We start from the raw sequence: 13,894 nt of genomic DNA, 5'->3' as shown, positions 1-13,894 counted from the left end.
AAGCATGGTTGAAGATACAGGATATGGCTATGGTGTGGACTAACGGTTGGAAGCATGGTTGAAGATACAGGATATGGCTCTGGTGGAGTGGGCTAACGGTTGGAAGCATGGTTGAAGATGCATGATCTGGCTATGGTGTGGACTAACGGTTGGAAGCATGGTTGAAGATGCATGATCTGGCTATGGTGTGGACTAACGGTTGGAAGCATGGTTGAAGATACAGGATATGGCTCTGGTGGAGTGGGCTAACGGTTGGAAGCATGGTTGAAGATGCATGATCTGGCTATGGTGTGGGCTAACGGTTGGAAGCATGGTTGAAGATGCATGATCTGGCTATGGTGTGGGCTAACGGCTGGAAGCATGGTTGAAGATGCATGATCTGGCTATGGTGTGGGCTAACGGTTGGAAGCATGGTTGAAGATGCATGATCTGGCTATGGTGTGGGCTAACGGTTGTAGTCATGGTTGAAGATGCATGATCTGACTATGGTGTGGACTAACGGTTGGAAGCATGGTTGAAGATGCATGATCCGACTATGGTGTGGACTAACGGTTGTAAGCATGGTTGAAGATGCATGATCTGGCTATGGTGTGGGCTAACGGTTGGAAGCATGGTTGAAGATGCATGATCTGGCTATGGTGTGGGCTAACGGTTGGAAGCATGGTTGAAGATGCATGATCTGGCTATGGTGTGGGTTAACGGTTGGAAGCATGGTTGAAGATGCATGATCTGGCTATGGTGTGGGCTAACGGTTGTAAGCATGGTTGAAGATGCATGATCTGACTATGGTGTGGACTAACGGTTGGAAGCATGGTTGAAGATGCATGATCTGGCTATGGTGTGGGCTAACGGTTGGAAGCATGGTTGAAGATGCATGATCTGGCTATGGTGTGGGCTAACGGTTGGAAGCATGGTTGAAGATGCATGATCCGACTATGGTGTGGACTAACGGTTGCAAGCATGGTTGAAGATGCATGATCTGGCTATGGTGTGGGCTAACGGTTGTAAGCATGGTTGAAGATGCAGGATACGGCTCTGGTGGAGTGGGCTAACGGTTGTAGTCATGGTTGAAGATGCATGATCTGGCTATGGTGTGGGCTAACAGTTGTAAGCATGGTTGAAGATGCAGGATACGGCTCAGGTGGAGTGGGCTAACGGTTGTAGTCATGGTTGAAGATGCATGATCTTACTCTGGTGTGGGCTAACGGTTGGAAGCATGGTTGAAGATGCATGATCTGTCTATGGTGTGGGCTAAGGGTTGGAAGCATGGTTGAAGATGCATGATCTGGCTCTGGCATGAGCTAACGGTTGGAAGCATGGTTGAAGATGCATGATCTGGCTATGGTGTGGACTAACGGCTGTAAGCATGGTTGAAGATGCAGGATCCGGCTCTAGTGGTGTGGACTAACGGTTGTAAGCATGGTTGAAGATGCATGATCTGGCTCTGGTGTGGGCTAACGGTTGGAAGCATGGTTGAAGATGCATGATCTGGCTCTGGCGTGGGCTAACGGTTGTAAGCGTGGTTAAAGATGCAGGATCCGGCTCTAGTGGGGTGGACTAACGGTTGTAAGCATGGTTGAAGATGCATGATCTGGCTATGGTGTGGGCTAACGGTTGGAAGCATGGTTGAAGATGCATGATCTGGCTATGGTGTGGGCTAACGGTTGGAAGCATGGTTGAAGATGCATGATCTGGCTATTGTGTGGGCTAACGGTTGGAAGCATGGTTGAAGATGCATGATCTGGCTATGGTGTGGGCTAACGGTTGGAAGCATGGTTGAAGCTGCATGATCTGGCTATGGTGTGGGCTAACGGTTGTAAGCATGGTTGAAGATGCATGATCTGGCTATGGTGTGGGCTAACGGTTGGAAGCATGGTTGAAGATGCATGATCTGGCTATGGTGTGGGCTAACGGTTGGAAGCATGGTTGAAGATGCATGATCTGGCTATGGTGTGGGCTAACGGTTGGAAGCATGGTTGAAGATGCATGATCTGGCTATGGTGTGGGTTAACGGTTGGAAGCATGGTTGAAGATGCATGATCTGGCTATGGTGTGGGCTAACGGTTGTAAGCATGGTTGAAGATGCATGATCTGACTATGGTGTGGACTAACGGTTGGAAGCATGGTTGAAGATGCATGATCTGGCTATGGTGTGGGCTAACGGTTGGAAGCATGGTTGAAGATGCATGATCTGGCTATGGTGTGGGCTAACGGTTGGAAGCATGGTTGAAGATGCATGATCCGACTATGGTGTGGACTAACGGTTGCAAGCATGGTTGAAGATGCATGATCTGGCTATGGTGTGGGCTAACGGTTGTAAGCATGGTTGAAGATGCAGGATACGGCTCTGGTGGAGTGGGCTAACGGTTGTAGTCATGGTTGAAGATGCATGATCTGGCTATGGTGTGGGCTAACAGTTGTAAGCATGGTTGAAGATGCAGGATACGGCTCAGGTGGAGTGGGCTAACGGTTGTAGTCATGGTTGAAGATGCATGATCTTACTCTGGTGTGGGCTAATGGTTGGAAGCATGGTTGAAGATGCATGATCTGTCTATGGTGTGGGCTAAGGGTTGGAAGCATGGTTGAAGATGCATGATCTGGCTCTGGCATGAGCTAACGGTTGGAAGCATGGTTGAAGATGCATGATCTGGCTATGGTGTGGACTAACGGCTGTAAGCATGGTTGAAGATGCAGGATCCGGCTCTAGTGGTGTGGACTAACGGTTGTAAGCATGGTTGAAGATGCATGATCTGGCTCTGGTGTGGGCTAACGGTTGGAAGCATGGTTGAAGATGCATGATCTGGCTCTGGCGTGGGCTAACGGTTGTAAGCGTGGTTAAAGATGCAGGATCCGGCTCTAGTGGGGTGGACTAACGGTTGTAAGCATGGTTGAAGATGCATGATCTGGCTATGGTGTGGGCTAACGGTTGGAAGCATGGTTGAAGATGCATGATCTGGCTATGGTGTGGGCTAACGGTTGAAAGCATGGTTGAAGATGCATGATCTGGCTATTGTGTGGGCTAACGGTTGGAAGCATGGTTGAAGATGCATGATCTGGCTATGGTGTGGGCTAACGGTTGGAAGCATGGTTGAAGCTGCATGATCTGGCTATGGTGTGGGCTAACGGTTGTAAGCATGGTTGAAGATGCATGATCTGGCTATGGTGTGGGCTAACGGTTGGAAGCATGGTTGAAGATGCATGATCTGGCTATGGTGTGGGCTAACAGTTGTAAGCATGGTTGAAGATGCATGCTCTGGCTATGGTGTGGGCTAACGGTTGGAAGCATGGTTGAAGATGCAGGATCCGGCTCTAGTGGTGTGGACTAACGGTTGTAAGCATGGTTGAAGATACAGGATATGGCTATGGTGTAGACTAATGGTTGGAAGCATGGTTGACGATACAGGATATGGCTCTGGTGGAGTGGGCTAACGGTTGGAAGCATGGTTGAAGATGCATGATCTGGCTATGGTGTGGACTAACGGTTGGAAGCATGGTTGAAGATACAGGATATGGCTCTGGTGGAGTGGGCTAACGGTTGGAAGCATGGTTGAAGATGCATGATCTGGCTATGGTGTGGGCTAACGGTTGGAAGCATGGTTGAAGATGCATGATCTGGCTATGGTGTGGGCTAACGGTTGGAAGCATGGTTGAAGATGCATGATCTGGCTATGGTGTGGGCTAACGGTTGGAAGCATGGTTGAAGATGCATGATCTGGCTATGGTGTGGGCTAACGGTTGGAAGCATGGTTGAAGATGCATGATCTGGCTATGGTGTGGACTAACGGTTGGAAGCATGGTTAAAGATGCATGATCTGGCTATGGTGTGGGCTAAGGGTTGGAAGCCTGGTTGAAGATGCATGATCCGACTATGGTGTGGACTAACGGTTGGAAGCATGGTTGAAGATGCATGATCTGGCTATGGTGTGGGCTAACGGTTGGAAGCATGGTTGAAGATGCATGATCTGGCTATGGTGTGGGCTAACGGTTGTAGTCATGGTTGAAGATGCATGATCTGGCTATGGTGTGGACTAACGGTTGCAAGCATGGTTGAAGATGCATGATCTGGCTATGGTGTGGGCTAACGGTTGTAAGCATGGTTGAAGATGCAGGATACGGCTCTGGTGGAGTGGGCTAACGGTTGCAAGCATGGTTGAATATGTATGAACTGGCTATGGTGTGGGCTAACAGTTGTAAGCATGGTTGAAGATGCATGATCTGGCTATGGTGTGGGCTAACGGTTGGAAGCATGGTTGAAGATGCATGATCTGGCTATGGTGTGGGCTAACGGTTGGATGCATGGTTGAAGATGCATGATCTGACTATGGTGTGGACTAACGGTTGCAAGCATGGTTGAAGATGCATGATCTGGCTATGGTGTGGACTAACGGTTGTAAGCATGGTTGAAGATGCAGGATACGGCTCTGGTGGAGTGGGCTAACGGTTGCAAGCATGGTTGAATATGCATGAACTGGCTATGGTGTGGGCTAACAGTTGTAAGCATGGTTGAAGATGCATGATCTGGCTATGGTGTGGACTAACGGTTGGAAGCATGGTTGAAGATGCATGATCTGGCTATGGTGTGGGCTAACAGTTGTAAGCATGGTTGAAGATGCAGGATACAGCTCTGGTGGTGTGGGCAACGGTTGGAAGCATGGTTAAAGATGCATGATCTGGCTATGGTGTGGGCTAACGGTTGGAAGCATGGTTAAAGATGCATGATCTGGCTATGGTGTGGGTTAACGGTTGGAAGCATGGTTGAAGATGCATGATCTGGCTATGGTGTGGGCTAACGGTTGTAGTCATGGTTGAAGATGCATGATCTGGCTATGGTGTGGGCTAACGGTTGGAAGCATGGTTGAAGATGCATGATCTGGCTATGGTGTGGGCTAACGGTTGGAAGCATGGTTGAAGATGCATGATCTGGCTATGGTGTGGACTAACGGTTGGAAGCATGGTTGAAGATGCATGATCTGGCTATGGTGTGGGCTAAGGGTTGGAAGCCTGGTTGAAGATGCAGGATCTGGCTCTGGCATGAGCTAACGGTTGGAAGCATGGTTGAAGATGCATGATCTGGCTATGGTGTGGACTAACGGCTGTAAGCATGGTTGAAGATGCAGGATCCGGCTCTAGTGGTGTGGACTAACGGTTGTAAGCATGGTTGAAGATGCATGATCTTACTCTGGTGTGGGCTAACGGTTGGAAGCATGGTTGAAGATGCATGATCTGGCTCTGGCGTGGGCGAACGGTTGTAAGCGTGGTTAAAGATGCAGGATCCGGCTCTAGTGGGGTGGACTAACGGTTGTAAGCATGGTTGAAGATGCATGATCTGGCTATGGTGTGGGCTAACGGTTGGAAGCATGGTTGAAGATGCATGATCTGGCTATGGTGTGGGCTAACGGCTGGAAGCATGGTTGAAGATGCATGATCTGGCTATGGTGTGGGCTAACGGTTGGAAGCATGGTTGAAGATGCATGATCTGGCTATGGTGTGGACTAACGGTTGGAAGCATGGTTGAAGATACAGGATATGGCTCTGGTGGAGTGGGCTAACGGTTGGAAGCATGGTTGAAGATGCATGATCTGGCTATGGTGTGGGCTAACGGTTGGAAGCATGGTTGAAGATGCATGATCTGGCTATGGTGTGGGCTAACGGTTGGAAGCATGGTTGAAGATGCATGATCTGGCTATGGTGTGGGCTAACGGTTGGAAGCATGGTTGAAGATGCATGATCTGGCTATGGTGTGGGCTAACGGTTGGAAGCATGGTTGAAGATGCATGATCTGGCTATGGTGTGGACTAACGGTTGGAAGCATGGTTGAAGATGCATGATCTGGCTATGGTGTGGGCTAAGGGTTGGAAGCCTGGTTGAAGATGCATGATCCGACTATGGTGTGGACTAACGGTTGGAAGCATGGTTGAAGATGCATGATCTGGCTATGGTGTGGGCTAACGGTTGGAAGCATGGTTGAAGATGCATGATCTGGCTATGGTGTGGGCTAACGGTTGTAGTCATGGTTGAAGATGCATGATCTGGCTATGGTGTGGACTAACGGTTGCAAGCATGGTTGAAGATGCATGATCTGGCTATGGTGTGGGCTAACGGTTGTAAGCATGGTTGAAGATGCAGGATACGGCTCTGGTGGAGTGGGCTAACGGTTGCAAGCATGGTTGAATATGCATGAACTGGCTATGGTGTGGGCTAACAGTTGTAAGCATGGTTGAAGATGCATGATCTGGCTATGGTGTGGGCTAACGGTTGGAAGCATGGTTGAAGATGCATGATCTGGCTATGGTGTGGGCTAACGGTTGGATGCATGGTTGAAGATGCATGATCTGACTATGGTGTGGACTAACGGTTGCAAGCATGGTTGAAGATGCATGATCTGGCTATGGTGTGGACTAACGGTTGTAAGCATGGTTGAAGATGCAGGATACGGCTCTGGTGGAGTGGGCTAACGGTTGCAAGCATGGTTGAATATGCATGAACTGGCTATGGTGTGGGCTAACAGTTGTAAGCATGGTTGAAGATGCATGATCTGGCTATGGTGTGGACTAACGGTTGGAAGCATGGTTGAAGATGCATGATCTGGCTATGGTGTGGGCTAACAGTTGTAAGCATGGTTGAAGATGCAGGATACAGCTCTGGTGGTGTGGGCTAACGGTTGGAAGCATGGTTAAAGATGCATGATCTGGCTATGGTGTGGGCTAACGGTTGGAAGCATGGTTAAAGATGCATGATCTGGCTATGGTGTGGGTTAACGGTTGGAAGCATGGTTGAAGATGCATGATCTGGCTATGGTGTGGGCTAACGGTTGTAGTCATGGTTGAAGATGCATGATCTGGCTATGGTGTGGGCTAACGGTTGGAAGCATGGTTGAAGATGCATGATCTGGCTATGGTGTGGGCTAACGGTTGGAAGCATGGTTGAAGATGCATGATCTGGCTATGGTGTGGACTAACGGTTGGAAGCATGGTTGAAGATGCATGATCTGGCTATGGTGTGGGCTAAGGGTTGGAAGCCTGGTTGAAGATGCAGGATCTGGCTCTGGCATGAGCTAACGGTTGGAAGCATGGTTGAAGATGCATGATCTGGCTATGGTGTGGACTAACGGCTGTAAGCATGGTTGAAGATGCAGGATCCGGCTCTAGTGGTGTGGACTAACGGTTGTAAGCATGGTTGAAGATACATGATCTTACTCTGGTGTGGGCTAACGGTTGGAAGCATGGTTGAAGATGCATGATCTGGCTCTGGCGTGGGCGAACGGTTGTAAGCGTGGTTAAAGATGCAGGATCCGGCTCTAGTGGGGTGGACTAACGGTTGTAAGCATGGTTGAAGATGCATGATCTGGCTATGGTGTGGGCTAACGGTTGGAAGCATGGTTGAAGATGCATGATCTGGCTATGGTGTGGGCTAACGGCTGGAAGCATGGTTGAAGATGCATGATCTGGCTATGGTGTGGGCTAACGGTTGGAAGCATGGTTGAAGATGCATGATCTGGCTATGGTGTGGGCTAACGGTTGTAGTCATGGTTGAAGATGCATGATCTGGCTATGGTGTGGGCTAACGGTTGTAGTCATGGTTGAAGATGCATGATCTGGCTATGGTGTGGGTTAACGGTTGGAAGCATGGTTGAAGATGCATGATCTGGCTATGGTGTGGGCTAACGGTTGTAGTCATGGTTGAAGATGCATGATCTGGCTATGGTGTGGGCTAACGGTTGTAGTCGTGGTTGAAGATGCATGATCTGACTATGGTGTGGGCTAACGGTTGTAGTCATGGTTGAAGATGCATGATCTGGCTATGGTGTGGGCTAACGGTTGTAGTCATGGTTGAAGATGCATGATCTGGCTATGGTGTGGGCTAACGGTTGTAGTCGTGGTTGAAGATGCATGATCTGACTATGGTGTGGGCTAACGGTTGTAGTCATGGTTGAAGATGCATGATCTGGCTATGGTGTGGGCTAACGGTTGTAGTCATGGTTGAAGATGCATGATCCGACTATGGTGTGGACTAACGGTTGCAAGCATGGTTGAAGATGCATGATCTGGCTATGGTGTGGGCTAACGGTTGGAAGCATGGTTGAAGATGCATGATCTGGCTATGGTGTGGGTTAACGGTTGGAAGCATGGTTGAAGATGCATGATCTGGCTATGGTGTGGGCTAACGGCTGGAAGCATGGTTGAAGATGCATGATCTGGCTATGGTGTGGGCTAACGGTTGGAAGCATGGTTGAAGATGCATGATCTGGCTATGGTGTGGGCTAACGGTTGGAAGCATGGTTGAAGATGCATGATCTGACTATGGTGTGGGCTAACGGTTGTAGTCATGGTTGAAGATGCATGATCTGGCTATGGTGTGGGCTAACGGTTGTAGTCATGGTTGAAGATGCATGATCCGACTATGGTGTGGACTAACGGTTGCAAGCATGGTTGAAGATGCATGATCTGGCTATGGTGTGGGCTAACGGTTGGAAGCATGGTTGAAGATGCATGATCTGGCTATGGTGTGGGTTAACGGTTGGAAGCATGGTTGAAGATGCATGATCTGGCTATGGTGTGGGCTAACGGCTGGAAGCATGGTTGAAGATGCATGATCTGGCTATGGTGTGGGCTAACGGTTGTAAGCATGGTTTCTGGCTATGGTGTGGGCTAACGGTTGTAAGCATGGTTGAAGATGCATGATCTGGCTATGGTGTGGGCTAACGATTGGAAGCATGGTTGAAGATGTGGGGAACGTGCCCTGTAGGGAAGGGCTAAAGATTGAGATATTGGTAGCTTGTTCTGGACATGAACCCAGTGTGGTGGGAGCCAGGAGGGGCAGAGGATGGGGGTGGGTTGAGGGGTGGTCCAAGGGCTGGTGAGTGTGATCAGAGACTGCAATGCCCAGGGCATGATGGAACAATACATGGGAGGTGAATGAGGGAGTGGCAGAGCCCTGCTCAGGGTTAAACTATGGGTGGAGGATGTATTGGAAAAGTTTGAACACCAGTGGGGTGTGCCATGCGTCGAGAGGAGGTTTGGGATGGTAACGAGGCCTTGTGGGTTGGAAAGACGGGCCAGGCACATTACAGGGCTTGAAATCAGTTCCAATCAGTTATTTCACTGGCCGAGCACGCTTCTAGTTCAGGCACGCTGAAACGGTCTCATGCAGTGCGGTCATCATATCAGCGACAGGTCCAGTGGCCTCACATCAGAAGCCAGAAGTGATGTCACTTCCAGGAACTGCTCTCAGGTGCTCAGAAACTGCCCCGGAATAACCCTGACGCTGGGTCAGAGAAAGCACTCAGCCGCTCCTGCCCCCTCCCCGCCCCGCCCCCCAACAGCCGAGGGATACCTTCCTCACCGGTCTGGCCTGAAACATTTGGTTGGACACTGGCGCCATGTTTTTACAGCCAGGGGCGTGCTTTCACAGATACCACTTGAAACAGTTGTAATAGTTCTATTCCGAGTTGCCGGCGGATTGTGCTTTCCTACACAAATCCTCTAAATCTAATACAAGTCGGAGCTTTTTTCCGTAAAAGGCCTGGTCATTTTTAAAATGAGCGTACATGTTATTATTTGAGGTCACCTTCCTTATGTGTACTACTTCACGTTGGAGGGTGACATTTTGACTACCAATGTGCCACATTAAATGTGCCCACGAGTGGAGGGTATTCCTCCAGTGCCGCCACACCGTGTTCCCCACATGGTCGGTAAAGGGTGTTTACCAGCTGGTGAGAAACACAGACCTCACCTTTTGACGAAAGTCTGCCAGTTCCAACCAACCTTTCCGAGGCGGTCCTTTCTCGGTGCCAGGCCCGCCGACCATGGCCTCCGTGCCCGCTTGGCACCACCCGCCCATCTTTGACGAGAGAGCTGCATCTTCAGGGCACAGATGGCAGCGGTGTCTTGGCTGGTGGGATGCCCGCCCCGGACGGGAAACAGCCTCCGGAGGTACTGACGGAGGACTGACTTTGTCGACAGACTCGTGTATTATCCCCTATAAATCGTGCCCACAGCGCGCGCCAGGCACCGGACGATTAGGAATGAACCCAAATGTAGAGATTTCTCAGAGGATTATTCAAGTGATCTTCAGTATTCCACTTCTAGGAATTTGCCGCAAAAAACATGATCTAAAGACAACTTAGCTGCCCCTTGGAGCTCTAGCGCTTGGCGACCCTTCAATGATACGAAGCGCTGTATAAAGCCCACAATACATTGAGCAGCGGCCAGCGGGGGGACTATCGGTGGGTTTTGTTTGTGGATTAACAGTGCCCCCGTGTGGTAAATTATAGGAAAATACAAGCGTCTTTTTAGAGCTCATCGCCTGCTCAGAAACTATAACAAGCACTGGCAGTAGCAATAGGTCTTGCTGATAACTAAAAGGGCCTCTTCAGTCACTGAGTTGAGGCCCTCTTTAATGTCACTCATCCTTGCACTCCTACGTCCATTCAACCACCTTCTGATTTTCTTGCATTCACCCACTTATACATCAGCAATAAAACAGACACACACATTTCCACAATCATGGAAGATAAATTAAAAGAATAAAAGTAGAAAAAAGAAAACATGCTGCCGCCTAATTAAAAACAATGATGCCTTATTCACAATACCAGTCTAAGATGGCCGCTCTGTAAACAACGCACTGGGCAGCCATCTTCGAATGCTATAGTGTATAGTGTGTGAATATATTCTTCCGAAGCATGGTGGCATCTTGGAACAGTAAAACAATCACACCTAAGGGCAACACAAGTCAAAGAGAGTCACCCAGTTTAGAATTGGTGACCACACAGGACGCAGAACACTGCAGACGGTCCAGGAGGACTACCGAGGAGCTACAGGGCGCTCAAAAAGAAAAGGATCAATACAAGATATGAAAGTGGACTTCTTGTAAAGAGACAAATGCAACATTAAGGACTGGCACCCCGCCCCGACACTGAAGCCCCCTCTTATTAGGAGGATGCGCACGTGAGCAGGCACAGTGCCCTTACTCAGAGGGCAGCAGAACCGAGGGCAGACAGGGGCTCACCCATTGTCTCATCCAGTAATCCGTCAAGGGGAGAAAAATAATGGGAAGGACAATTTATCAGGCAGGAGAAGAAAGTAGAGTTTTAAAATCTTTTTTGCTGCAAGGGCGTGGCAGACAGATGCATCTGCTAGGTCCCTCCTAAGAGTATCTAGCAAGGATTACCAAAGTGAAAGTCTTCTAGCCCTGGGGTCTGTTAGAGGAAGTGATCCCCACCACAATCCTTGCTTACTACAGTAATAAGTTAAACTCCCTGTAACAAAATGCCTATCTACAGGCATCAAAAGACACACAATTGATGGACGGAACGGATAACAAATCAAAACATTCACAGAGATCTGGGCCTAAAACCATCATTCTTTTGCTTACCATGCCACCCCAGTTTAGACCTGGCCATATGCAAATCAGTCTTGACCCTGTGCCTCATGGGAACAGTCCAGCCCGAACTGCCAAGCCAGGTCCTACCTGGACCGGAAACAAGCATCCTAGGACCGGTTTCGGGGTTTCACACCTCTTCAGCCAAGAAAGCTTGATTCCAGTGGCACGGAGAGCCCAGGACCCACGTCTGGGCATACCTGGCGCACTTAGGGCGAGAAAGCAAAAGACACACAATTGATGGACGGAATGCAGAACAAATCAAAACATTCACCCCCAGTCAAGAGATCTGGGTTAAATCCATCATTCTGTTGCTCACAGCCATTAGCACAGTGTGATGTCAATGAACCTTCAAAGGCCTATTGTCTTTAACATGATGCTCACAGTAAATAAGTCATACCTCCTGCCTTTCTGGTAATTTTTCATAATAAACAGATCAGGTCTATTGCCTAGGTTCACGGCTTGGCACCATAACCACCTCAGCCTGCTCTGGTAATCTCTGACCTTCCCTGTAACAGCATACTTGTGAGCAGGCGTTAACAACAAGCATTGAAAATGCAATAGGTCGCGCCTTTAACTAAGTTAAAGCCATTTGCTTTGCTAATGGAATTGTATAGCAAAGGAAATGGCTTTAACTTAATAAAAGGCGAGACCTATTGCATTTTTAATGCTTGTTCTCTCTCCTCTCCCTTATTTCTAACACCTTTTGCCCGCCCTCCCTTCACGCGTCTCATGCTTCCTTCACTCTTTTCTTCCTTCTTCTACTCTTCCCCTGTCCCTTCCTTCCCCAAATCACTTTCTCCCTTTCTTTCCTGTCCCCCTCACCCTCACCCTTCACTTCCCTTCCTGTCGTGTCTTCGCTATGTCTAGTAACGACAGACACCGTGGGTTCATTCAACACTCTTGATTTCCAACCGGTCACTAGCATGTCCCTACTCTCACTGCCGTCCCTAGGCTTGCCCCGCCTCTTCCTGCTGGCCGTCCTCCTCCTCCGGCCCTCCCGATGCTCCACCCTCAAACAACTAGACCACCTCACAACTCTACATCTCCCCCTTTGTTAGCAAACAAAATGAGTCACTGAAAGTCTACATTTCTTCAATTAGCCGCTTGGGCTGGCGAATTGTCTGTCGGGGTCTGAGAGACCGTCCTTCAGGCACCACGGTGGCATTGTCTCCGGGTTCCTTGTCCGAGTGGGTGCCATTCTCACCTCGCGTTTCAGTCTGTTGAACTCTTGGTGACGTTATCCGCGAGTCGAGCGCCTCTTGCAGAGCTGGACTACACTTTTGAAAATGAGACACATTTCGAGTGACGCGCCTGTTGTCTGACTCCGCCGTCAGCATGGTGCCCTTCTGTCGAGTGACTGTCAGAGGTTCCGCTCTAAACTTGCTGTCTGTTTTCTTGCATTGCTCCTGCTTGACTACCACGCAGTCTCCTTCATGTAACGAGAGAGAGCGGGCTCGTCTTCTACCATCCGCATATGTCTTCATGCTTTCTTTGCGAGCTCTGTCGGTAGCCTCCACTTCCTGATGGACGCGACTTGGGGATACCGGTCGTAGAGCTCCCTCCCAGGTGGGTATCCACGTCCGAACCGGGCGCCCTAGCATGAGTGTTGCTGGACATTTGCCTGTGGTGGCGTGCGGCGTCGTCCGGTACGCTCGGAGCACATCATTGAGTGCCACCTGTAGGTCTCTTTTGTCAAGAGCTGCCTGCTGGAATGTCTTCTTGAGGGTGGCCATGAACCTCTCAGCTGTGCCGTTGGCCTGTGGCCATAGTGGTGTTATCCGTCGGTGTCGAACATTCATTAGTTTCATGAAGTCACTGAACTCCCGGCCATTGAAAGGCGGACCATTGTCTGTTTTCACCTCTTTGGGTACCCCCCAGGCTGCAAAGACTTCATCCAAGATAGTAAGTGTGGCAGCTGCGTTAGTGGATGGCACAAATCGGGCGATAGGGAATCTCGAATATTCATTGATTATCACTAGCACATATTTGCCCGACTGCATGGGGTCATAAAAGTCCATCGCCAGTTCATGCCACACTCCTGGCGGTAGGGGCGTCATCTGGAGTGGGGCCGGCGGATCTCCTTGCCTTACCACTTGGCACTGCAGACAGTCCTTCAAAGTGTGTTCTACCATTTTGTCCAGGAAGGGGAACCAGACACGCTCACGAAGAGCCCTTTTGGTTGCTACCACTCCTCAATGGCTTTCGTGAGCCAAGTTGACGACTCCTTGCCGCAATTGTTGGGGAATGACGATTCGGTGGTCCCTTAGCAACAGGCCGTCTGCTGTGACAGATAGTTCCTCGCACACGTTCCGGAACGCCTGCAACTCCTGATGCATTGTTGGGTCACCGCTTTCATCCTCCGTGTCTTCATGCCGCCATCGGTGTGTTTGAACTCTGCGAATCACCCTTTGCAGCATTGCATCCTGCGAGGTGACGTCTTGGATGACTTCTAGAGGAACAGCTGGTGGCCGCGCCTGATCCACTACAAAGTGGATGTATTCGTCAGCAACGG

At 49.7% G+C, this 13,894-nt stretch overlaps 1 protein-coding gene across 1 annotated transcript in view; it reads right to left on the bottom strand.

Moving 5' to 3' along the window:
• Positions 1–13,894, bottom strand: part of AK8 (adenylate kinase 8) — an 883,547-nt gene that overhangs the window by 817,160 nt on the left and 52,493 nt on the right. The window lies entirely within an intron of this gene.

Source organism: Triturus cristatus, chromosome 1_2 (genome assembly GCF_964204655.1).
Source record: "Triturus cristatus chromosome 1_2, aTriCri1.1, whole genome shotgun sequence".
Classification (NCBI taxonomy): domain Eukaryota; kingdom Metazoa; phylum Chordata; class Amphibia; order Caudata; family Salamandridae; genus Triturus; species Triturus cristatus.
Note: the sequence above shows the minus strand (reverse complement) of the source record. Positions and strands in the feature narration are given on the sequence as shown.